The sequence below is a fragment of the Lichenostomus cassidix genome, chromosome 6, assembly GCF_008360975.1.
Source record: "Lichenostomus cassidix isolate B80296 chromosome 6, HeHo_3.0, whole genome shotgun sequence".
Lineage (NCBI taxonomy): Eukaryota > Metazoa > Chordata > Aves > Passeriformes > Meliphagidae > Lichenostomus > Lichenostomus cassidix.
This window is the reverse complement of record NC_139487.1, coordinates 34,824,503-34,849,206: the sequence shown is the minus strand read 5'-3', so window position 1 is coordinate 34,849,206 and position 24,704 is coordinate 34,824,503. Positions and strand designations below refer to the sequence as shown.

General features: G+C 41.6%; 1 long non-coding RNA gene across 1 annotated transcript; it reads left to right on the top strand.

Annotated features, from left to right (window-relative positions):
• Positions 1-22,847: 22,847 nt before the first annotated feature.
• Positions 22,848-23,678, top strand: LOC146435696 (uncharacterized). The gene is made up of 2 exons (XR_014853052.1): positions 22,848-23,110; positions 23,410-23,678. It is a non-coding gene; the product is annotated as an uncharacterized LOC146435696 (long non-coding RNA).
• Positions 23,679-24,704: the final 1,026 nt, after the last annotated feature.

Sequence of the window (24,704 nt, the reverse complement as noted above, 5' to 3'; positions counted from 1 at the left end):
CCTCTTATGTATCTAATTGATGATTTTGGTCAAATATGCTAATTTGCTACACTTATGAAACTGCATTCACCCCGTGGGGGGGGTGGGGTGGGCATATTTTGGACATTTTCCATAACTGCCCCTTGGAGGCCTCCAATAAAGACCAGCCTTTATATTACCACCCACATTAATATTATATTGAAAGTGTGTTGTTTCATTTCTAGGATCTTTAAGGCATCACCTGGACTGCACAGTGCACACTCAAAGCCATGTGCCAGCTCTGTGTCTTTTCAGCTGGGGACTAAGGTGGAATGATCCCATGTGCTCCTACCACATCACCTGCTGGGGCCTGACTTTCCGCTCTCCCAAAGGAAGCTGCAGGAGCTTCCCTGTGAGGGGCAGGCTTGTGTTCACAGCTGTGCTTTGCATCTGGGCAAGCACAAAGAGGAGCAGCTTAGAGCCAAAGTTGTGAGGAATTTACTTGAAATGACTACCTATGGAAGAAACCTCAAAGGAAACACTTTTCACACCATGTTTCAGGAAAGGTCTCTAATCTCTAAGCCAGGAATGACTGAAAACTATTTCATAGCAGGAGGTGCAGTATTATTGTTCCTCAAATAACTTGAATTCTTGGGTGTCCTCATGCATTTTTCTGCGTCCTTTGCTTACTTGCTTACATGTGCTTTCAGGATAGAGCATTGGTTATTTCTGCTTTGTTATGTCTGCACTCAAAAAATCACAGGAAACTCTAGAATCCAAATGCTTCGTATTCTCACAGCATGACAAATGCTGATGATAAAACATGTTTTGAAACAGTTATTGTGAATCTATTGTTAACACTGCAAGGGGTATCCAGTATGAACCTGTTGGCTGTGCAGACTTCTGCTGTTTCTAGCAACAACTGCATTTTCAGATATTCTGGTGGGATTGTGTTTGGCACTTGGTGTTTTTGTTAAAGACTAATTTAAAAAGAATGTTGTCCTGTGATGCAAGATTTTACCCTCTTACTGTGCATGTACACTATGTCAGGTGTACTGCTATATTCCAGAATTCCATTTAATGTGAGGAGATCCAAGTGCTTCACATAATAAGTAAAAGTGGAAAACTGATACAGGCTAACTTTTGAGCATGCATTGGAAGATTTACCACATTTTTACAGGCATGATGTCCAGGGACCCTAATTTCCTTGTTATATTTCAGTTGTATTGCTACCTAAACTTTGTGTTTCCAGAGCTGAAAATCTTCAACACTTCTCATCCATTCCAGACTGCAACAAAAAACATCTGATTTTCAAAGGTTGCAAGACTTGTAACTGTGGGCTTTTTCTTCTTGCTTTCTCAAGTTCATGTTTTGTTATTTATTTTTTGTGTAGATATGTAGGCTTGTTCCCCTCTTGAAAATAGGAAGTGTGGGCCCTATACAACTGCATGTCCCTCTGAAGATTTGGACCTGCTTTAAAATTGGCCAAAGCCAAAATTAGATTGGAAGGATTTGTAAGAGTTCATGCAAGAGGAGAAGCCACCTGGGAGAGTAGCAAATAAACCATTCTGTGAGCTACACCAGAGTTGCTGTCAGAAAGGTGTAGCCCTTGGACTGAAGCCTTGGCACATATTGAACAATTTCCTATATTGAGAGAATGTAAGAACCATACTGCATGCATGGCTTTTGCAAGAAGAGAGCTATGTGCTTCTGCAAGAATCCAGTGAGCATTCTACATGTTTGTAAGTTTGGAAAACACCTAGGAACGCTCTTACTGAGCTGCCAGTTTGTGCTGGCTTCATATTGCTTAGAAGCCTCAGTTGTGTGTGCTGTGCACAATTATATCCTCATTATACCTAGACCAAATGACACACAGCCTGGTTCTAGAATCTCTTAAAACACTAGCTCCTGCCTTAAAACATGCAAACAAAACCACACCTCCTACCCCACAGGGCAGGCTAACAAAAATGCTCTTCAAAGCAAAAGGGAGTCTGTAAATGCCAGTCAGTATTGAATTAGCCAGATTCAGGTTTTGTATTCCTACAGTGTATGTATGTAAATAATGGGAAACTGTAATATGAAACAGTAATGTGAGCTGAAACAGAGGGCAATACTTGGTGTAATAAATAAATTCAAAAGCTGAAATTTCAGCAGCATAGTATTGGACATTTATTAGTAGAGCAAAGGCAAACACAGCACTGGGCACTTAGCAATATTGGCAGAGGCGCAATTCCATTCATTTTACTGTGAACTTAAGTACTTTCTCCTACTGTTACATATTCATTAAGCACAGAAGATAATGTACACTTCACTCAACTCCCCACTCTCCGATCCCTTCCCCCTTCTGTGAGCACGATGCCCTCTCAGATCCTCTGTATAGTCTCAGAATTGAAGGCAGAAATCCACCTCCGCATGTCTCTTCAGTTCCATCCTAATTTGCAGTTGACAGTTTCTTTGGGAGGTGTGAGTTGAGATTACAGACTTCCTGGGATGCCTGTGGTTTATCTTCTTTGTTTCTTTAAGATGTCTTGGTCTCCGGCTCTGTGGTTTATCAACTTAAAAGACATTTTATTACCATGTATTTATTACTACATTTCCCAACATATTAAAACAATTTTGAAGTTACAATTCATCCCAACCTTGTTTCTACTTAACTATATTTTACCTTAACACTATTTTTACATAGTACATTATCACTTGTAAATGTTAAATAATAAATATATGTGAAAGCCAACATTTTATCATTCACTCATTTATCACAGTTGGCAATATTTATTGTGACAACATAAAATGCCATAAAGTGGCTCTGAGATTAGGTCTTCAAAGCAGAGATATGTCCTGATTTAAAGGACAGGTGCCTGCTAAGGAAGACAGAAACCTTTTTGGGGTGGAAAATATGAAGCCCTTCCCTCCAAATTATTATAACTTTGAAATTATGGGGCTTTGAGGCAAAGATATAGGAAAAGGAATAACAATTCTTTATGAAAATATATATCAAGACAAACAAACATCAAAAATGGCAGCAACAACAAACAAAACCAGAAACCCAGTAAAGCCTCTCTGCTGTCAAGCACCTTCCCCTTTGGTGTAGCTACGGTCACAGCCGGCAGGGGCGCTGTTGGCCCCCGGCCGAGCAGGGCAGGTGCGATGATTCCCCCATGGCTGCAGGGGGTGCTGTGATGAGAGCTCAGGCACCTCTCTCACATGGGCAATGGCGGCTCAGGAGAGAGGGAAGGGACTTCCTTTGCAAACTCATGGTGGGGCAGTCAGTCCTGGTGCTGCTGCAGATCGCGAAATGGACTGCAGCAGGAACGTCGGAGCAGCAGTCTAGAACAGCAGAGGCAAGCACACCTGGGGTGGCAAAGAAAATGTAGCAGAAACTCCGAGGCTGTGGCAGGAGCCCTGGGGGTCAGGGCAGACACTGGGTATTAAGTTAAAGTGTAGCAAAAAGCCTGAAAAAAACGGTGGGGCTGGGTACTGGCAGATGAGCTTCTGCAAGCAGCCACTTCCTCCAGGGAGAGGGAGGGGGTTGGGCCCTCTTCTCAGGGAGGTCAGGGTTGTTTGAAAGGTCCCAGTTCAACAGCTGCTCTTGTGAGCAGAGGTTCACCTGTGGTAAGGAGAAGCAACATTGGACAAAAACTCTGCAGTGGCAGTGAATCCCCCAGGCAGCAGCAATACTACACCAAAACCACTAGAGTCTCCACTCCCGTCCTGAGAGAGAGAGTGAGAGCTGAGCCCAGCCCCTGACCCCCAGCCAATTCTCGCAGTATCTCTGCACTTCCCTAGAGGAAGTCCCCCAGCCAAGAGACAGTAGAAAACTATACCCTTCTCCCTTCTCCCGCTCCCAGACACGTTTTGTCTCTAAAGCATCGTCATTATCATCTCTTAGGCAGCAAACGGGAAAAAAAATTCCCTGAGAGAAAGAAAAAAAAAAAGAAAAATCTTAACCTCCAACAGGATGACACTCTGGATGAACCTTTAAAGAAAGGCCCTAGACTGCCTGACGAACCCATCATTTTTTTTTTCTGTGTGTTACTTGGCTCAGAGAAAGCTCACTCATTTCCTAAAATAGCCTGAACCCATGCACTTCATGTATCCATGTGCATGTCATTTGGCCATGTTATTACAGCAGATTTTTGTAATCTTTGATCAATGCTGCCTTTTGCTAGACTTCTCTGCAGTGTAATGTCTACTCCCAGTTGCACTTGATTTCATTGATGGCTAGCTTTTGCTTAACCAAACTCATAAAATCAATAATTCAATTGATGAGGTAAAAAACCAAAAGGATTCAAGAGCCAAATGTATTATGGAGGAACACGAACCATTGATTATTTTATCTCACTTCTAGATCTATAATCTAGCATTGGAGACTAAATATCTATGCCATGATGAGGTATTAAGACTGAGAGTTTTCATTGGTAGGATAATATATTGTAGGTTCTGCAAACATCTGATCATCTCATAAATTTAGGATCTTGCTCTTAAAGCAGACATGGTGTTAGAAATTTTTTCACTTGTTGGAGTTCCAAAAGGTAAGCTTTGGGGCTGAAGCAGTGTAATGTACCACAGCTTGCTGGATTGTTATCTTCTGTGACTATTTTTATGGAAATTAGTTAAAAATATATTTGTAGGATATAACAGCAGAATGTCCCACCCCTACTTCCTTCCTGTGATACCTGTAGGAGAAGGAGTCTCACTTGCAAAGTCTTGTGGATTCCCCTCTTCTGGGTTTTCCTGACTACTCATGTATGTGCGCAAGGAGTTTCAGCTTCTCTTCCCTGCTCCTCCATGTTTCCACTTGCACAGCCCTTCATATGTGTCACATGATAAGGTGACATCTCTGCAAACCCTTTGTGCATGCTCGGTCATGTCAGTTCTCAGGAAATCCAAGAACCTTGTGCCCAACCAGTCTGTCAGTAGGCAGACTGACAGATTAGGGAGACTCCCCACTGGGCAGTCATGCTAGATCAGGGGGTGTTTGATTGACATGCTCAGGGACACACACCAACAGCATAAGAGAGATCCTTCCTAAGTCTCCTTGCTTTTATTTGAGTCTGTTACACGCTGTTGGTAACTGCCAGCACTCCTGAAGGACTCACACTGACTGTTTACAGAGTAGCACTCTTTGTGATACAGACTGATAATAGAAAATTGTGACAGGTTAAGGTTCAAGGATTGCTGGTGACAGTATCTGACTGCAAAAATGTATTCAAAGTGATATACATACAAGTTCTAATTACTAGTAAAAGTGAGCTTGAGATAATAATTCAGTGCATACAGAGTGCAGTTCTTACTCAATGGCCTCCTATTAGTGAGAAGGCCGGTTCAACCCCTCAACTGGTCCCAGCAGTTATGATGGAGTCTTCCCTGATTTCTCCCCATTCTTAACTATATGTTTAAGTGGATCTTGAGTGACTCTAGTCATACATACCTTTATTACTGATTGATGTAAAGTTCTCTTGCTTTGCTATTAAAGATATTGCCAATAAAATATAGAACACATGCCCAGTGAGGGGTGGTGCTTAGAGGCAGATTACTTTAGGATGGAGATATGCATTAATATTACAATTAGGTTTTAATAAACGAGGTTCATCAGAGGAGAGTGATTTTGCTCCAGTTGGTGGCTCAGCAACAGAACACCTTCCCCTATCTCCCCTGGTTGAGGGGTTTTCTGTGGTTGATCAGCTTCAAAGTATTGAGCTCCTCTACCTGCAAGGATTCCCACAGAGCCTGGCCATGGTGTCACCAGTCCTCTCCACCCTCCCTTCCATCGCCTTAGCAGGTGCTATGGTTGGTGTGTGGGGAATCATCATGGAATAGGTTTTGGGCATGCTGTCTGCATTCCATCCAGGGAGTACCAAATGCATTTCACCCTGTAATTTCTGCACCATTGCATGGGGCTTCTGGTCAGAAAATGTGATGGCATTGTCCATTCTTGTTCATTGTCTCAGGGTCCTCAGTGAGCATTTTTATGTGTGAATTACTCTTTCTTTTTGTGTACTTTTGTTACTAATATGGTTGCCGTTACTTTTTGTTTTCTTATCTCATGGCCATTTCCAGAAAATTGTTCTTAACCTATGATCTTTGCCTTTTGTGCTTCCAGTTCTCAACTCCATCACCGGAGGGGGAAGTGGAAAGGGAAAGAGGGAGTGAGCAAGAAATGGTGTGGTTTGGAGTATTGGTGGGAGACTTAAATTCCTAAACCACACCAGTTTTCTCTAATTTTACCCCCAGCCATCTTTCCACAATAAGCATGCAGCAATCCAAAATGCCACTTACACCTGTAGCAAACTAAATACTTCTATCCACTGTGCTTACCCTGGTAGTTGCATATTGTGGCTGAATTATCCAAACAATGTTGGGTGGAAAATGGCTGTTGTGCTGGAATTAAGTTACCTTGGTTACAGTAGCCGAAGGCCTTTCCATTCCTTAGGGGAAATGCCCATTAGCAGACTTTTCACTGCCCCCACAGTCCTTGGGTGCCCAGGGTCTAACAGGCAATCCTTACTATGCTAATGCCTTTGCACGTGGAGCATGGCATCCCACGGCATGTGGATAATATGCGTATGTATTCCTGCATGCATGCAAGACTCTGCTGAACAAGAAGTGTTCATGGACCCAAATCTCTGACAAACAGAGATGGATTCACTTTTCTGTTTGGCATTTCATCTTGTTGCTTGTGGTCAAGTTAGACATGCTGCTGGAGCTCTGGCTCACTGTGATTGTACCTCTTGTAGGCTCTGCCCTGTACACTGGGGAGCTCTGCAAACTGAGAAGCATGCAGTCATATCTCCTGACTAACATGATTATCACTGAAACTGTGGGAAAAACAAAAACTCTTCAACAACATTTTAGTGTTAGAGAGTCAAGGCATTACTTTATTTCTGGCCAAGATGTTGTTCTGGCCAGGATGTGCAACAGAGATAATTTCATCCACACAGAGCTTGGGTGTGCAGAGAAAATCATTCCATGACTCATGTGTTTTATTGAGTTTTTTCCCAAACTTTATACAGTCAAAACCCATAGAAATGTATTGGTTCAATGTTCATTGGTTCCAAGTTATGAAGTTCTTAGTATTTGGTTTCCTGCTGGATCTGGATTTCTTTAGCTCTGATGCTAATTAGGTCCTCCTTCTTATCTCTCTTTTCCAAGACCAGGTGTCTCTGACCACACCAGGGGTGAGGTTTGGAGTTGATGGTCGCTTTGTGCTTTTTTGGAGCTACTCCCAGTCTGTTGAGATGTTAAGTTCATTAGACCTCACCTGGTGGAACAATGCCCTGGAGAGAAACTTAAAATGCCTTTCCACTGGGGCAAAGGCAAACACAACCCCTGACTAAAGTTATATAAAAATTTTTTAAACTGGTATATTTTTCAACATGATGACTGGCAGAAAATATAAATAGTCTGTAAAGGGTTAGTAGTGATGGGGAAAGCCATTGTGACATTGCAAATGTGATAAATTAAGAGGCCATTTTTCAAAAGGTGTGACTTGCATCAAATGGGCCCCATGCAGAAGAAGTCTGCACAGAGGTGTGATGTTGACAGACCTTTACTAATGCCTATTTTCATTTCACGAGCTTCTATTGAGAGCTGTTTAAAACAGCTGAAAGATCTCCCTCAAAGTCCTGCTTCCTGCTGAGGAATGGAAAGGCCTTATGCTTTCATGATGTGTGAAAGAAGAGTCTCAATATTAACACAAAATGTCAGTTGAAAATCCTTGTACAGTTCAACATGCTTAGCTTAGCACTGTGCTTCGACTGATCAATATATGATTTAAAAAAAAAATCTCAAGACTTAAAGCCTGATGGTTTCAGCTTTTCTTCAACATTTAGAAGTTAGCTCAGCAGAAGGGCCATCAGAGCTGAAGTACTGTAGGTGAGATCCAGAAAGATGAGATAGCTGAGCTGCCAGGATGTGCTGCAGCAGGAGTGTTTCTGGGCTGCAAAGTTATGAAGCATGTTACTGGGAGACAAGCAATATGGCACTTAATTGCCTAGTTTTCAGGGACTGATCAGTATTTCCATTGTGGGAGCTCCTAGTTCATGCTATTTGTTCTGTAGTGTGAACACAAGTCACTGTATTTAACTTGTGTACTCTGTACTGAGCTCAGAGATGAGCATTTGATGAAAGCCCATTATAAATAATTTGATTTGATTTGATTTGATTTGATTTGATTTGAAAACACAAGGAGGTAGAGAACATATAAGTTCCTTGGACAGTGGTGTGATTTGGTTTTATTTTTCCCTCCTGCTGGCTAACTGCAATAGTTGTTTTCAAGGATTTTGCCTAACTTACAATTTGGCTTCAGCTTCTTCATGTCGGTTCTTGACCTTTCTCTGCTGCTCTGCTATCCTTTTGGGGACTTAGAGGAAGATGGAAGGAACCTTCCTTTGTTCCTGTTAGCTTGCATGCACTGAGTTGAGATGGGCACCTGGCCCTATTGTAGAATGATAAGAATGATAAGTGTAAATAGCAGTGTGTTCCAGGCTTTGTGCCTGGGGTGGCTAGGCAGGGCACTCAGCTCTCCTGCCTCGGGAAGAAGCTCTAAGAGCTTTGGGGCAGAACTGCCATGTCAGGATATGGTGTGTTGGCTCTTCTGCACATCCTTCAGCTGCTGCCATTGGAGATGTACCTCACTTCCAATGTGCCGCCCTGGTACATTGTTGTAGCAGAAGCTTTAATGAGGAGGGGTCTAATGTTATTTTCCCCTCCTTTTTATCATGTATCCCCTCTTTGGTGTTTTTGGTGGGAGTATTTGTGCATGTATGTGCACATAGGAATCAGAAGACTCCTTGGAAATCTGCAACTATTTTCTGATTGGAGTTGATCAACCCAGATTTCAGTGCACCTCCCTGTAAAATAAACTGAATGTGTACCCTAGCAACTCTCCCCTTGAAAATATTTCCATTCACTGAGATAGAGCCAAGAAAGCGATTTGCTGTATGTTGGTGAAGTACCAAAAATGATCAGGTTCTTATCTAGCTCTGACTGTCACTGTGCTACAAATGAAGGCAAACAATAATATTGCCACAGAGGGGCACAGGGATGGGAGATAGAGGGTTCTGTGTGACACTAGATGGTGCTTCATATCTATGCAGGTGTCACTGGCTGCTCAGGCCACCCTCCATAATTCCTGTGGCAGTGTTTAACGCTTTTTAACCTATATCATGTTTAGTCATGATCAGGTAGGACGGAGTTTGTTACTCTGGAAAGCATAATTGGTAGAACTCCCGTTTAAATATTCAGTTGAGACTACTTGAAGTATATCCCATTGTCTGTGAATCTTAGAGTACTTTTTTGAATATTAACCCATTTCACTGGGTGACAGTGAAACTAAGTGAACAATACACCCACTTTATTAAAAGAAAGCACACTTAGATTATTGACTGCTGGAAGTCATGTAGTAAGGCAGTGATGGGGCTGTGAGTAAAATCCAGGAGTGCTGGATTGCAATTCCATCTTCTGTCTGTTAGAGAATTTGGCCACAGCTTTTGTAAATAAAATTGGAACCAGGAGTCTAAAAATGAAATGTAAGGGAAAATATCTTATTTTTATTCTAAATATTAGCGTAGGTATGAATAGGTGAATTTCATATTTCTTAGTATAAAAAGCTGGATATATCTGTATAGTCCCCAATTAAATCAGTGTGGTCCACAGAGTCCTGCTCAGTCTCCTTGTAACTGGCAGCACTGGCAGATGGGAAAGCCCTAAATTTCTTTGCCTTCAACCTTCAATAATTTGTCAGACAAATTGGAAACATAGCTTCTGTCTTCAACAGTCTTATCCGTATTTCCATTTGGATTATGGTGAGGGAGTAGATACAAGTTTAAAAAGGCATCCAGAATGAAAACTCAAATATCTCTTCCTATTGTTTTATCTTTCTTTGTCTGATTGAGATGGAACAAAGCTCAAGTTATTTGCTAGAGTTACTTTCCTTGAACTTCTCTTTCATTCTGGGGTTTGGCCCTGACTCCTGCCACAGAGGACCTGCAGTCACAACCCTTTTCCCAGGCATCTGGGTGATGTGCTAAATTAAATACTGGAGACTCTTACCCACCCCTGTTGATGTGGGGCAAGTTGTGAGAGGCAAAGGAAGATTTCTTGGTCCTCTCTGGTTCCCTTGGTGTTTGATGGCTGTGCCACCTTATGTGGTCTCTGAAGATGCTGGAGCTTGTTCCTGTGCTGTGAAGGCATTTCCAGATGCGGTTTGCCAGAAGAATGAGGTTGCTGTATCTCTAGACAAGTGGCTGGTGGTAGGTAGCAAATTAATCCCATTGGAAAAGTGGCAGACAGTTTAGGAACCACATGGGAAAGGCTGGTTTGATGCAACTGATGTCCCCAGGTATTTGTGGTTTGTTGTTTGTGGGATAAACTTCAGCAGTTGATCAGCAAGTCCAGCTGTGGGCAGAAGCCAGTTACTATGGACCTCTGTGTGGGGAAATTTGATCTGGCTTTGCTCTTGGACTCTGTGTCCTCATTGCAGTGGCACAAGGTGCACACTTGGACAGTTGTGCATCACTGATGTATGAATGATGTACACTCACACATCATTCCCTAAAGTGAAAACTGAGTTAGCAGTTTATGTATTAGGCATAAACTGCCTAATAGTTTATGTATTTTGCATGAACTACCTATTCGGAACTTTAACTGTGTGCTCGTGAATGTATGATGCTAACCAAGTTATATTCTCTAGTTCAGAGCTAATGGTGCATTTAAAGAATCTCATTGATGCAACTGACTGAAGCCATTCGGAAATGAACAAATATCACTACTACTCTGAAGTGATGTCTCAAGGCGGTTCTTTTTGCCAGCTCCTCTGAAATATGGCTTTGGTCAGGCCCACTGTCTTCCAGCCATCTAAGCTCTGTGACAGTCTGGGACCCACCAAGCCCCACTTGTAGCTGCATAACTGGAAAGCCCTCAGGCGAATGAGCTCAGCTTTTTCAGAACTTAATTTCTGGCAGTTTGGAGCAAAGATTTGTTGGGTCATTTTGCTTAAATTGCAGCCCTTAAGACTCATTCCATTTGCTAGTGACATTTTGGACACTAGTGCATTTACCCTGATGTACTCATCATTAGTATGAAAAGCTGCAGGTTGAATATTTGTATTACAGTGGTCAGTATTTGCAGCTGCTATGGCTTAGAATTTCTTTGCTTATGTAGGTTTTTTTAGCTAAGTGCACAGCGCAGGTTACTAAACTAACTATATCATAACATTATCATAGATCTAGTCTTTTTCTCTAGCTTCTTGATAAAACTCATCCAAATAATACTGACAATTTCTTGAAGAGAGCAGGGTGAAGAAGGAACTTAATGGTGCTAAATGACATAAAGGCTGAAATTATGATGAGCAGGTGAGAAACATAGTGGCTGTTCTATGACTACAATATATATTTCCTTGGCACTGGAATTGGAAACATAGCTTCTGTGTTCAACAGTCTTATCTGTATTGCCATTTGGATTATGGTGAGGGAGTAGATACAGGTTTGAAAAGGTATCCAGAATGAAAAATAGCGCTAGAAAGCTACTTAGTGCTGGAGTTTAGTGGCAAAATTTTGTGTAAGTCTGTAGATACTTAGTGTAAATGTCTTGATGAATGATGATTATCGCATCAGTCCTATTTCAGTACAAATGTATGGACAGCCTATTCCACTATCTGTTACAATTTGAAATTGCATTAAATTATTTGAGTGGAGGCTGTGCTGCTGAATCTATTACAATGCAGATATCACTGTTGTAGTATAATGGTTTCAGTTCAAATATGTGTATTAAATATGATTTCACATCACTTGACAGGCTATGACATAATATAAAATAAACATCTTTCTGAGAAAATTATTTTAATATAACTTTGGGATTAGGGCAAAAATTTATACAGTGCCAGAGTGAAGCTGAGGAGTTGCTGTTGGTATTTGTAGGACTGTGTCAGTCTTGCATGTAGCAGCTGTAAGCTCTTCATGGAGTTTTGAAACAAAACTTTTATTTATATTTATATTAGTGCAAAGCTGCACCTGAAGTTCAGGTTTTCTACTCAATCCTGTGCCTCACTGGTGTTATAAACCAGTGGGAGTGCCTGTGCTCAGTGGCAGAACTGGCCAGCCATCCCCAGTGTGAGAAGGCAGGAGCATGGGTAGGAGGCATTGAACCGGCTTTAAGAGAGGAAAGAAGCAGTGGCTTTGAGCTGCAAACAGAGTGCTAAGGGTGGTTAGGAAAAGATTCTTGAGGGTCAGGACAGTGGAACAGATGTGGTGCAGTGTCGCTGTTGAGCAGCTAGCAGAGTAATGAAGGCACCAGTTCTCAGTGGCAAGAAGGAATGACCTTTATTGTTTTGATTTCATCACATATATAGAGTTCTCAAAAGTCACCCAGATTGGTCAGTCAGAAGCCTTCCCCCAGGCCTGATTGGCCAGGCCTGCACTGTCCAAGTTCTGAGACACTGTTCCAACAACATCCAAACTTTATCTTTATTTATAAAACACAAGAAAATTTCTCATGGGAAAAACCTGTGCTAGCCACAGCGCAGCTTTGGCTGACCTCCAGGGAAGATTTATTTGGACTTCCCTCTGTTTCTCATGTGTCTTCCTCCACCAGTTCATCCATTTCTGCCTCTGACACTTCTCCTTGGATATTTCTGTCAGATTAAATTTAACACAGATAAGGCTAACCACCCAAATCTTCCTTCTGCTCTCTGGCACTGTTGACATCAGTGCTATCTTACCTGTTATCAGGCTGGCAAGACATGGTTACTTGTGCTGTCAACCCTGTTGTCCTCTCTAAATATTTAAGCTGTTTCTTAAATCTCTTCCTCTTCCTCTAAATGTTCTGCAATCTGCCCATTTTCTCCCTCCACGTTTCTGGAAGGATTGTGTTTTGGTAAAGTTAATTGGCCACAGAGACCTTGCTTGAGACCTACTGCCCTTTATCCTCTGACTCCTGCCTACCTCCTCATGGCTCTCCACTTTGTTTCTTTTTATCTTTGGACTTCTTTGATTTCTTTCAAAAGCCTTCAGGTGACTTCTTTTAACAGTGCTATGCCCACAAAGCGGCTAAACACTGTCCAGCTTTTGGAGGGGGTTTAAGCCTAGGCATTGTACCTTCTAGCCTCAGGATAGCAGGCTGCATGTAAGAAAGCAGCTTGCCTCAAGTAGAAACTCTACTTCCCTTTGGTTTTTGCTTTTTCATTTCTCATTTGAAGTGTCTTTCTTTCCAGAAGCAGGTGGGGACTGTCATAACAGAAGATTCATTCCATCCCAACTGCATTTTTGCCATGCTTCAAAAAGTAAGACAGCTGCTGCTGTCTTTCACGGTCTTGGAGATTATTGAGTGGGTCTGTTGCCTGTTCCATAAAAGAAGAGAGATATCTGCAAAACAACATCTTCTGCTGCTAAGTAAAAAGAATGTTTGCATAGGATGTTTTCTCACTTTTCTTGCTTTTTTTTAGCCTTTACATTTTTGTATGGTTCTTCATTCCCCCCGCACCTTCCCCCGGGTTTCTGCCTACAGTAGAATATAGCAGTCATGGAATTCTTATCCTTGAAAATGTAAAATATTAGGTAATAACTTAAACTCAGATGATGGCAGGGTCACTCTAAGATTTCTGACATCCAGAGGCAATCTCTTTCATTAAAATTAAGGTGTCAGTTAATATATTTTAGTGCTAGCACTTTTCCCAATGATATTATGGAATCCTCTAGCCCTGTGCGGGTGGTGTGGGTAACCACTAAGTTTCACTCTATGTTGATCTTTCTGCTGCTAACTCTGCTCATATTTGCCTGTGGTATTGAGGCAATCAGGAGAATGACTTGTTTGGAAGAGGGACTGTATTTCTGTGCTGAGGTTTCCGTACAGCAATTAGCACAGTGTGACCCAGTCTTCATGGGAGATTTGGGAAAGCAAATGGACAGAAGAACTGTATAATAGAGAAAATAGCTCATGTTTTTACCTGGGGGCCAATCCTTATAGGTTTTTAAGTTTGATACCATCTTCAATCTTACAGTGAACACCTTGTTTCTTGTGGGGAATTTCAGCACCTTTCTGCCAAGTTCCAGTTTCTGGATTCATCTAAGCAGATTGCATAATGCTCTGTGCAGTACTGCAGAAGCCCAGTGAAAACCAATGGTCTGTAGCTCTCTCTAAGCATGTGCTCTGTCTTTCTGCTGCCAGGGATGGATCCCTGTTCAGCTCCTCACACTGAGGTACTATGCAAAAAAGGCTGCAGCAAAGCAAATGCAATAGCAGCTGTTCAGCAGGGAAAATCCAATTGCTTTGCACTGGATAGTGCACTGGATAGGCTGGGCAACTATAACTAGTGTGGTATTTTTGATCACTGCAGAAACTTGTTTAATTTCCTCCCAGGCATCCCCAGTCACTCTAGACTCTTTGCAAAATGCTTCTTTCCCTCCAGCTTTAGATGTCTGTCACAGTTGAGAGAGGTGTTGATGTATCACACAAGGGAAAAAATGCTGCAAAAGTACTAAAACATTGTAAACTCTAAAATATATAAAATATATACTTTAAGATTGTGCTTTTTCAGAAGTGAATAAACCATCAAGTGATAGTAAGAGTTCTCAGAGGAAAATTGGTAAGTTAAGCCTCCTTTTCACTGACAGGTAAGAGAGGTGACCTAATAAGGCAAGGCAGGCATAGGAGGGAAAACTTAAGATCTTAACTTTGATTTTCTTGAGGAAATGCTGAATTATGACTCTCAGAAGTGATTTTTTTTGGAGGGAGCATAGAAGGAAAAAGAAGCATGTCATTAATTTTTTTAAGAGAAAAAGGTTATTATTGCTCAGTCTAGAATATTGGTTTGTGAAGTCAGTTCATGTGTCACCTTCATTTTGTGTTTTTCTCTAAATAAATTAAACAGAAAATGGTTAGATTATGGGGTTTGCTTAGCACATTTAAATTCAGAGTAGTAAAAACGAGAAACAGCACTCTAAACTAGCAGCTTACTTAATTGTACCAGGATGAATACAGGAAAGTAGTATTTTCTGGAGTCCTTACTCCTTAAAACCATTTTGCACTGGCTCTTCTTTCATGCTGTTAAACACTGCATTATGAAATCTCTCTCTCTAATTAACTTCAGATATTAACAACAGCTTGATTGTTGGAATTTCCTCTTCTTCCTAGCTATTCACTAGGAAGAGTTGTCTCTCCTGGCAGCATTATGGCTATCAGAGCTCAGACTGGATAAGAGTATGAGGGGAAAAAATGTTGGTTTCCTTCACTTATAGAAAAATGTTGAAGTGATTTGTCCAGTGGCTCTTCAGAACGCTTGTCTGGAGGGGAGTGCAGTCTTTCATGAGGAGGTGGCAATCAATTGGGTCACATTGGTATTTGGTGATGTGGCTCTTTGGTCCCATCAGGGACTGAGTGTCCTCTGTGTTGCGATGCAGGCACATGGTATTGTGTTGCAATGGTGCAGCACTGCACAGCTGACCTGCCTTTTCATTCTGTGTCACATCAAGGATCCCTGCAACGTTGTAGTCTCTCTGGTGTATTTTTGAGGGTTTTTTCTGTTGTTTTCTCTTTCAAAATGATGTTCTCGCAGCTCATGTTTGTCTTGGTCAAACATTTCTTACCTCTGTGGAATTTGCTGGCTCTGTGGAGGTCCATTATCCTTCAGCATTTTGTTCACATACAAAAATTTCCTGTAAAACCTCTTAGCTGTGATTTAACAGTTATTCAGTGCTGCTGTTTTCAAAGAGCCTTCAAAATGTGGGGAATTATTTCTTCTCAGTTTGACACATAAGATAAAAGAACATTTTTGTGCTGAATGACTTGGACTTTGCTGTGTTAATGAATACAGGTCTGAAAATTAAAGCCTTGAAGCTGTTGCCTGATGTAAACAGAAGAGAGTTGCTAAGTTCTTAAAGAAGTGCTTGGCTCACCAGCTATATGCAGTGGACAGGTTTGTACCCATGTTAGCTTCACACTAACTTTTATGATACCTAGTGATAACCTATAGTGGTATTAAAAATTAGGATCAAAAATTTCGTGTATGACACCGTGTGAAAGGTGAATCAGCCGCATGAGCAAAGAGTGAATAACAACCATGGCCTGCTGTCAGACTTAAGCAGGCAAATAAACTCTTGAATTGGAAGTATTTTAACAAGCCAGAGCCCAGAATAAGGAATGCCTGCATGTGCTCCAAATGAGGTGATACATTGTCAGATGTGTGAAGCCTGGATAATGCAGCAATGGAGTCAACATGAATGAGTGTCCCCTTGGCAAGGCAACCTAGACATAATGCACTATATTGGCAATTTTGCTGCTAATGATCCTGAAAAGGCAAATTAGAGACGCATGTGCTTTAAAAGACATCAGAAAGGTGTCATTGTTGCGAGGTGCCAGAGTAGAAAAAGGGCATCTCCAAATGTCAACTCACGCTCAAAGCAGTTTTGGCAATGGTGTCAGAGGTGGGGAGGAGGCTGTGGGGCAAGAGGATGGCTGCAGGCTCCACCACTGCCAGGAACAATCCAACCTCATGCAACTCCGAGTTTGTTGTGCAGGGGGAAATGAGGACAGCAGTATGTCTTGTTCCTTTAGGACTGTGCAGGCTTGATTAAAGAAGATGCGTGATTATCCACACCTAGTCTTCAAAACTGCAGGAGGTGAAATCTGATTTTTCCCCCCGGTATTAATTCTGTGCAGACAAGATGTTATGAATGGAGACAGGGGGTTGATAAGTTTCTGCCCTTTGCGTAGACCTTGACAACTGACAGCTTATTGGGGCAGCCAGCACACCTAGACCCAGTCTTGTTCGCAAGTTCTTTAGTAGTGGCCGATTAAGTCTAATATAAAATGGATTCTTGTTTATTAGACCCAAGAAATAACAGATTAAGGAGCTAAGCAAATTTTATACTACACAAAAATGAAATAAGCAAAAAGAAAACTACTAGTAGATAAAAATGCAGTGCGTGTGAAAGTACCTATTATTACAGCTAGTGAAGAAATAATACAATTTAGGAACCAACGTATCTTACCAACTCCAATTTGGTGATGGAATACACATCAGAATCCTCTCTCAGTCCTTAGGAAGTTACCACAGAGTTGCGTCCAGCTCCGGAGAGAGGCTTTTGCACACTCCGTTGTATGTGTAGAAAAGCTTCTACCTCTATGGTAATTCGTGTGTCTTTTATAGTGTAAAAGTGTGTCTTACAGTCACATTACTTATTTTTCATCTCTTTCCACATATGCTCTCCATATCAAGATGTGGTTTTCTGGTTGGAGGCCCCTGACCTTTGGGCACCAAGAGATAACCCCTTGCTGGGCGTTACACCCAGCTTGAGTTAACTTATGTACCAGCTATGTGGTTAGAGGGAGAGGGGGGGACGTCCTGCCACACAAGACACTTTTTCAATGTTTTCTTTTCTATCCTGAGCTATAGGCACTTTTCCCAGAGAAGTACTGAGGGAACATTAGCAAAGAGGATGCCATATGGTCTCCTTAGGGGTGTTAAAGGATGCTTTAAGTTTAGTCTCCAAATGTGCCATGTATGCTCTTGGTGTACAGATTATCTTCCATGCCAGATGGGGTGTGGTGGGACCCTCCTGGTTCTTACTTGCAAGGTGTTCAAGTAACCGGTGGGATTGCAAGAGGCCAGAGAGGGAAACGTGGATTTGGATATTGCTGCTGCAGGCTGGGTTTGAGGCCCTGGCTTGGAGCTGGGATGGCTTTGCTTCTGTCCCTGCAGGGATATCATGTTTTCCCCTGTAACTGTGATGCCACAAGACCCCATCATGAGCAGTCCTGTGGTCAGTCAGTGCATCCTCTGAACTCCTCTGTCTTTCTTCTCAGAGCTGCGTATTAGTTGATTGACTTCTCACAATATTTCTGTTATAATGGGGAATATGGTAGAGGAGAAGTTCACGGGCTTTGATGGACTTGTATCTGACAAATATACTACTATACCTTACAGTTATTATCTATGAAGAAAACTATTTCTGCTTTGTTTTTCAGGAAAATAATGTTTTGAGAAGTTAAACAAGTATAACTGGACACAATAATAATGATGATGATGATAATAATAATAATAATAATAATCTACACTTCTTTTAAAAGTAAGATAGTTAGAAGAAAAACATGACTGATTACTTCTGTGACTAGGGAGGTTTTATGGTCCTGCTTATTCACGAGAGATTGTTTGCTAAAGACTGAATGTTGTAAATTTTTTTTAAGCTGTACACAAAAACTGCACAGAACCTTGCCTCATGTTCCTGTAAAATTTCCCTAAAGGAGAATCTATTTTTGAGATCATAGGTTTGCCTATGTTTTACCTATGAATTTTTTGAAAGGAGGAGACTGCAATATTTTGCTGTTTTCTTGGATTTTTTGTTCATTTGTTTGGGTTTTGTTGTTGTGGGGCTTTCTTTTTTTGGTATGGTTTGTTTGTTTTCTTTAACAGAATTTTGGGTTGGGTGGTTGATTGCCAGAGTTGAGTTGTTTTGGCAGAAATACATTTTACTTCCCCAAGACTTAACAGTTTTACTAAACATTGTTGTTTCTCATGTGGGATAACAGAAATGCTTCTTTTTTTTTTCTTTTACAATCTCATTTTATTAAAAATCTGGTTAGGGCCCTAAGGGATAACTCAGAGAAGGGAAAACCTCTCTGCAGTCTCAGAAGTTTTTTCCTCCTTGGGCTGTGTCAGGAAAGGATGTATCTGGTGCCTTTTCCCGGGTTGCAGGAGGCAGAAAAGCTCTTTCCTCTGCTGAAAGGGAACACATTGATGGTAGAAAATTGGACTTTGCCTGATCCATCACTGACCCCTCCTCAGAAAGCTGGTTTCAGACCTGGGCTGATCTCAAGTTTTATTTCAGAAAGCAAAATGTGCTGCAATTTGCAGATGACAATAGGTAACAATTCACAGTAGAAATTCCAAAATAAGTCATCATTGCATTGTTGTGTATTTGCTTTCACTTGTGTAAGATGTATTAGGCTTGCCTAAAAAAGTGGAGAGATGGTTTAAAATATTTGACACAGAGATGAGATGGTTTTCTGAAAAGGTCTTCCAGACACTCAAGAACAAATACACATGAAACCTAAAGAAAGTAGTTTGACATGTTTCACCTCCGGTAAAGTGGCAAAAGGTCCTCGGTAGAGACCCTGTTCACCTGAAGGATCTACTGTATTCCAATTAAAGGCTCAGTGAGGAACCTGACCGACAGCTTGGAGGTGCTTATTCAATTCCTTTGGTTTCAGCCACTTGCTGTGATAATACAGGATAAAAACTTTACTTGGACACTAATAAGAAACTATTCTCATTGGAGACTTTGATGCCATATCTTCAGAGCAGAGATCAAATTTCTAATTTAATGCTTAATGAATAATCTAGTTTCTTGTTTGAAACTTCAGAGTTTCCCTCAGTCTGTTTTATGCACTAGCTGCCTGTGATGCCTGTCTTGGGGCAACTAAAAAAAAAAAAAGTGTTTTGGTAGCTGAAGAAAACTAAGACGTGCCAAGGGGAAGGTCAGGGAAGTTCCAACATGGTTAATGCATAAAATCAAGAAGGTGAGAGGAGAGGCAGAATACCAAATACCTTAATGCTGAGGTGGAAATTTTGTGAAATGAGCTGGGATAAGATCACACCCTCTGAAGATGGTTGATGGAGGTTGGTACCTCCATCAGGGTTCAGGGAAGAGCAGAAGTGACTGCAGGGCAAAGAGGGAAATCCCTACAGGCAGGGTTACAAGTGCTAAGTATCAGCAGGATGCTGTGAATAAACTGGTATATTGCATTTGGCAAAACAGGAGGAAGCAATTCGTAGACAAATGAAAAGGAGTAAAAATATTTCTACTTTCAAAGTGTTGGCATTTTCAATTTTGAGGTGAGATGCAACTTGAAATGAAAAAGAAAATGTTTCATTTAAGCAAACATAGTTACTAATAATTTTTAGGAATGAAAATTTTATTTTTAATTATCAAATTTTAAAACCTGCAATGGGATCTGTTCTCAATTCAGTGAAATACAGAAGAATACAATTGTTCTGTGAATAATTTCAGTTGACTTGATTCCTTCAGTAAGGATTTTATTGGAATGTTTTGCTCATCTGTCTCAGTGAATCAGATTAAGTCAAATATCTTACTGTGCCTAAAAACGGACTTAGGATGGGGGTTTTCCACGCAGTTATTGATGAAATCCTGTATATGTTTGTTGTGTTGATAAGGTGTGTGACTCAGCTTCTCCCAACCCCAGGGAAGAAGTTCTCCTGATTGAGTGGATTAATTAGTGCACCAGTGATGATTAGTTCTACCACCACTGGACAGTACAAAGTCTTTGTTATTTTCACATAGGTGGGGGAAAAAAGAGAAGAAATTGCTGGAAAATAATTTCTGAAGTGAGTATGATAATGAATCATTAACAGCTTAAATAGCAGTACCAGGGATACTTGCTCCAATTGGCTTGTTGTAAAATGAATTCTACATTTAATACAAGAATTAATGGTGTAAATTGTTCTTATAGCGATGTTTTAATGAGTGGAACAAACTTACTAGAAAACACGTGGTACAAATGCAACAGGTGACTGAATACAGCCTTTAGACTAAAAGTGTTATGCAAAGCTGTTGCATTTAGCTTTTGTCTTTGAACTAACATTTTAATTAAATCAATATTAGATTCAAACTGCCTTGCTAAAAATGCCTTATCACTTCAGATGAATTGCATTGCAAGTATGATATGATCAGTGAAATGATCACTGCACTTCTGGGTTTGCTAATGAAAATATAAGGTCCTTTTGGGGTCTTTTTCAGGATCAGTAAAACTTTGCTTTGGGTTTTGTATGCTGCTGCTCAGCTCTAGAGGTTATAGAAGCACAGTTTGCTTGCTGAGAACTTGAGAAGCAATAAGCTGTTTAAATCCGATGAATGATGTAATAGATGTACCCAGCTTTTTGGTGCTTGCTGTGGTCTTCAGATTAAATCGTACATATACAATTTAGAAAGAAACTGCTGAACAAGCACAGGAATTACTTAACTGTGAAGCTTCTACCTACTATTGTTAATCTGTAATGTGCAACCTAATGATGTAGATCCATAACAGGAAATTTACAGGTGAGCAGTACGTGATATGGCATGTCCAGTTCTTCATAAGGAAACAAATTTGATGTTTACTTAATCCTTGCTGTCACCAAAGCCTTTTATTTAATTGATGGGGAGAAAGTATGAACTAAGGGTTTAAATTCTCATTAATGAGCAAGTAAACTACATCATCCCTAGAGTTTCAATTCAACAAGCTACTTAGCCTTTGCATCTGTTTTACGTGGTGAACAGCTGATAAAGTGTCTCGGTGTCGCACCTGTTGTGGTGAGAAGGAGGAGGATCTTGTTTGGAAGCACTTTGGCCTCTTGATCCATGCATATAGATACATTGTGTGATAATGTGAAACTACAATATCCTGCCACAGAAGAGTATCAATCTATAAGATACAAGTCTCTAACTTGTGGTATCATGCCAGGCACTACTTCTTTGTCTTGCATAATGTATTGAAATAGAATAAAAAATACTATCCTTACAGTATCTTCAGGCAGGGCTATGAAATGTGGTCTAATATAACCTTCATTGCACCTACTAAACTTGACCTGCTTTTTGAATACTAATGTGAAAATAAAAAAAGGACTAAAGTTCTAGCCTGAGTCTTGTTTTTCTTCAAATCATAGGAGGTGTTTGTGTTATACACAGCAAACTTTAGATCATTTGAAGCACTCCAGTGGCTTACAGTTAGAATTTTATTACCCTGTATTTAGAAATGAGAAAGAAAAGGGGCTCAATTGCCTCTAAAAGCATTGCCACCACAAAGTGGTTAAGTACCGCTGTGTCTGACTTATGCTGAAGTCAGTAATGTGCCAAACACATCAGTCCTACCCATGTGTGAGGTGTTTGCTAATGCACAAGCTGACACAGAACATGCCATTATAGCAAAGAGGCTTTGGCTTGAGGTGGAGACAGGTGGTAGCATGTGGTTTAATGATGACACATTATGACTCTAGCAAAAGCTGTGTGCTCTTCTGCATATGAGGAAATAAAATGCATGTCAGTAGAAGGGATATAGTCCCCCTAGATCTGGGGGAGTTTGGCTCCAAAACTAAGCGTGTGTAGCCAAAATAAAAAGTGTTAAAAGCTTAGGCCTGCAGCTCAAGGTGTCAAAAGAGATGAGAGATGTAAATATGCACTGAGAAAGCATTTGCAGAAAACAGGTCTGGGAAAGAGGGAGAAAGCAGGGGTGGGTATGTGGGCCAGGCTGGGGAGGAGGGACAGAGGGAGTGAGAGGGAGAGAAGTGTCTGATTAGACCCTAATTTTGGCTTATTTCTCTTATTTAACAGGTGCATTTTCTGCCAACACTTATAATGACATCATCTGGTTTGCATGTTTTTTAAGGGCCTTTTTTTTTATGTATAACTAGCTCAATGAGATTATTAAGGTGATTTTTTTAAAGCAAATTCAGTGTCAAGTAGGCATTCTTCAGCGTATGTGGTGATGAATCTGGAAACAAAGTGTGTGTGTTACTTTTGGCTCACATCCATGGTAGTAGGGTCAGGCCATGCAAAAAAGTCCCTCCTATACCAGAAAGGAAGGAGATGGTACACGATGAAGCATAGAATCATTTAGGTTAGAAAAGACCTTTAAGAACTAGTCCAACTGTTAACCTAGCACGGTGCCTTTATTTAATAGATGAAAGACCTCTAATAGCTCTTCTTGCATAGTGTCTTGGGGAAGTTCTTTTATCCCATTGCACGTTTGTCTTTATGTCTTTTTGTTTTGTGTCCAGAATGGTCACTGCTCCGCCCCCTCCCCCCTTGCCTTCCTCCCCAGCTCCGGGAATATTGCGATAGTTGACAGCCAGCCCGAGATTTCCTGTGAGAGTTGGGGCGGGGACAAGGGGCAGCCCCTTCCTTTCCTGCTGGGGGGGTGATTCAGCTGGCCGCGACAGCACCGTCTCTCTAGCAGAGATACTGTTGCAACGTGGGCTTTACCTGGGGTTTTTTGTTTCTTTTCCTTCGGCACTGTGACTGGGCTTACTGGCTCATCGCTCTGCCTCTCTCCTGTTTGGGAGCCCAGAGCCAGTTCGTGCCGCGCCGGGACCTGGACCGAGAGTACCCCGTCCCCTGCTGGGGTGCTGCCCCACCTCTGCACAGCCTGACCCAGGGACCAGCTGGTGAGCTACGCTGGGGAGGGATTGCCCGCTCAACCCCTGCCTTTTTCAGATAGTGCTCTGGGCTTTTCAGTACACTGCAACCCAACACCCCGTGCCTGCCAGGGCACCACACGGCTCCTGCTGCAACTTCGGAGTTTCTGTTACCTTTTGCTCGCTACCCTAGGTGAGCCCCTCATGCCGCTCCAGCTTGCTGCTCCACGGTCCCTGCTACAGCCCCTCTTGCCATCTGATAGGGCACCAGGATCAGCTGCCCCTGTGAGGCTGCAAAAGGAATCCTCTTTTCCATCTTTTTCCGCCAGAGCGCCCACCATTGACCAGTGAGAGAGACAGCTGAAGTCGCACCACAGCGCCCCCTGGAGCCACGGGGGAATCATCGCACCTGCCCTGCCCAGACGAGAGCCAACAGCGCCCCTGCCGGCTGTGACCATAAGTACACCAAAGGGGAAGGTGCTTTGACAATCGAGAGAAGGCTGTTCCTGGGTTTCTGGTTTGGTTTCTTGTTGCTACCGTTGTTGGTTGTTTGCCTTGTTATAAATAGTAGTAAAAATCTGTTATATCTTTTCCCATACCTTTGTCTGAAAGCCCCTTAATCTCAAAGTTACAATAATTTGGATGGAAGGAGGGTCATATTCTCCATTCCAAAGGAAGGTTTCCACCTTTCTTGGCTGTTGGAAAATAGAGTTTGTACCAGCAAAACGTATGCTAGTTGAACAAGCTAAACAAGGCCTCAGTAAAAACCCTAGCAAAGTGTCGTGAGAAAGGTACCACGGAAGTGCAGCTGTGCCTCTGAGAAATAAAGGAGTACCGTAAAGAATGTACCAGGACGGAATTCATGATTAAGAAAGAATGAAAGAAGAACACTAAAAGTGTAAGAATAGAATGCAATGTAGATTGTAATCTGTGTAGCTATAATTAGAAACATTGTAATAGTATATAACCTGCTCACGTGGTGAAATAAATAGAACTTCCTTATATCTCACATTAAGACTGCTGCTTGCACACTCTCACCACGATTTCAAACAACACTTGGCAGACACCTGTCTTTTACCTCCTGAAAATGTACTTTGAGATTTTGAAGAGCACATGGGAGGGAGGATCTTGTGATTTGAAATTTTAAGTCCCACTATAAGAGCTCTGATGTATGCATTTAAGTACAATGTTTCTGTTCTTCTTGCTAAGGAACACCCTGACCTGCCTGCTGGATTGTCACCCCCAGTGAGTCCCAGCATGGAAACTTCTGACTTCTGCCAGAATGATGAATTATTCTTTGAGGAGCTAAGGGACACTTCCAAGTCAACTGCACTTGTACTTATGGGGGAATTTAACTTGCCAGGAATCATCTGGGAACATCATACAGCTGGTAAAACCTGGGTCAGAAGATTCCTAAAACACCTGGATGACAACTTTATGGAACAGGTCCTAAGGGAGCTGACTTGGAAAGATGTCCTTCTTGATCTGCTTGTCAACAGAGAGGATCTTGTGAGTGAAGAGGCGATTTGGGCCATCTTGGCTGCAGCAACTACAGAGCCATGACAGGAGGAAAAGTGCCAGCAAAACCTCAACTCCAGCCATGAGGAGAGCAGACCTCAGGCTA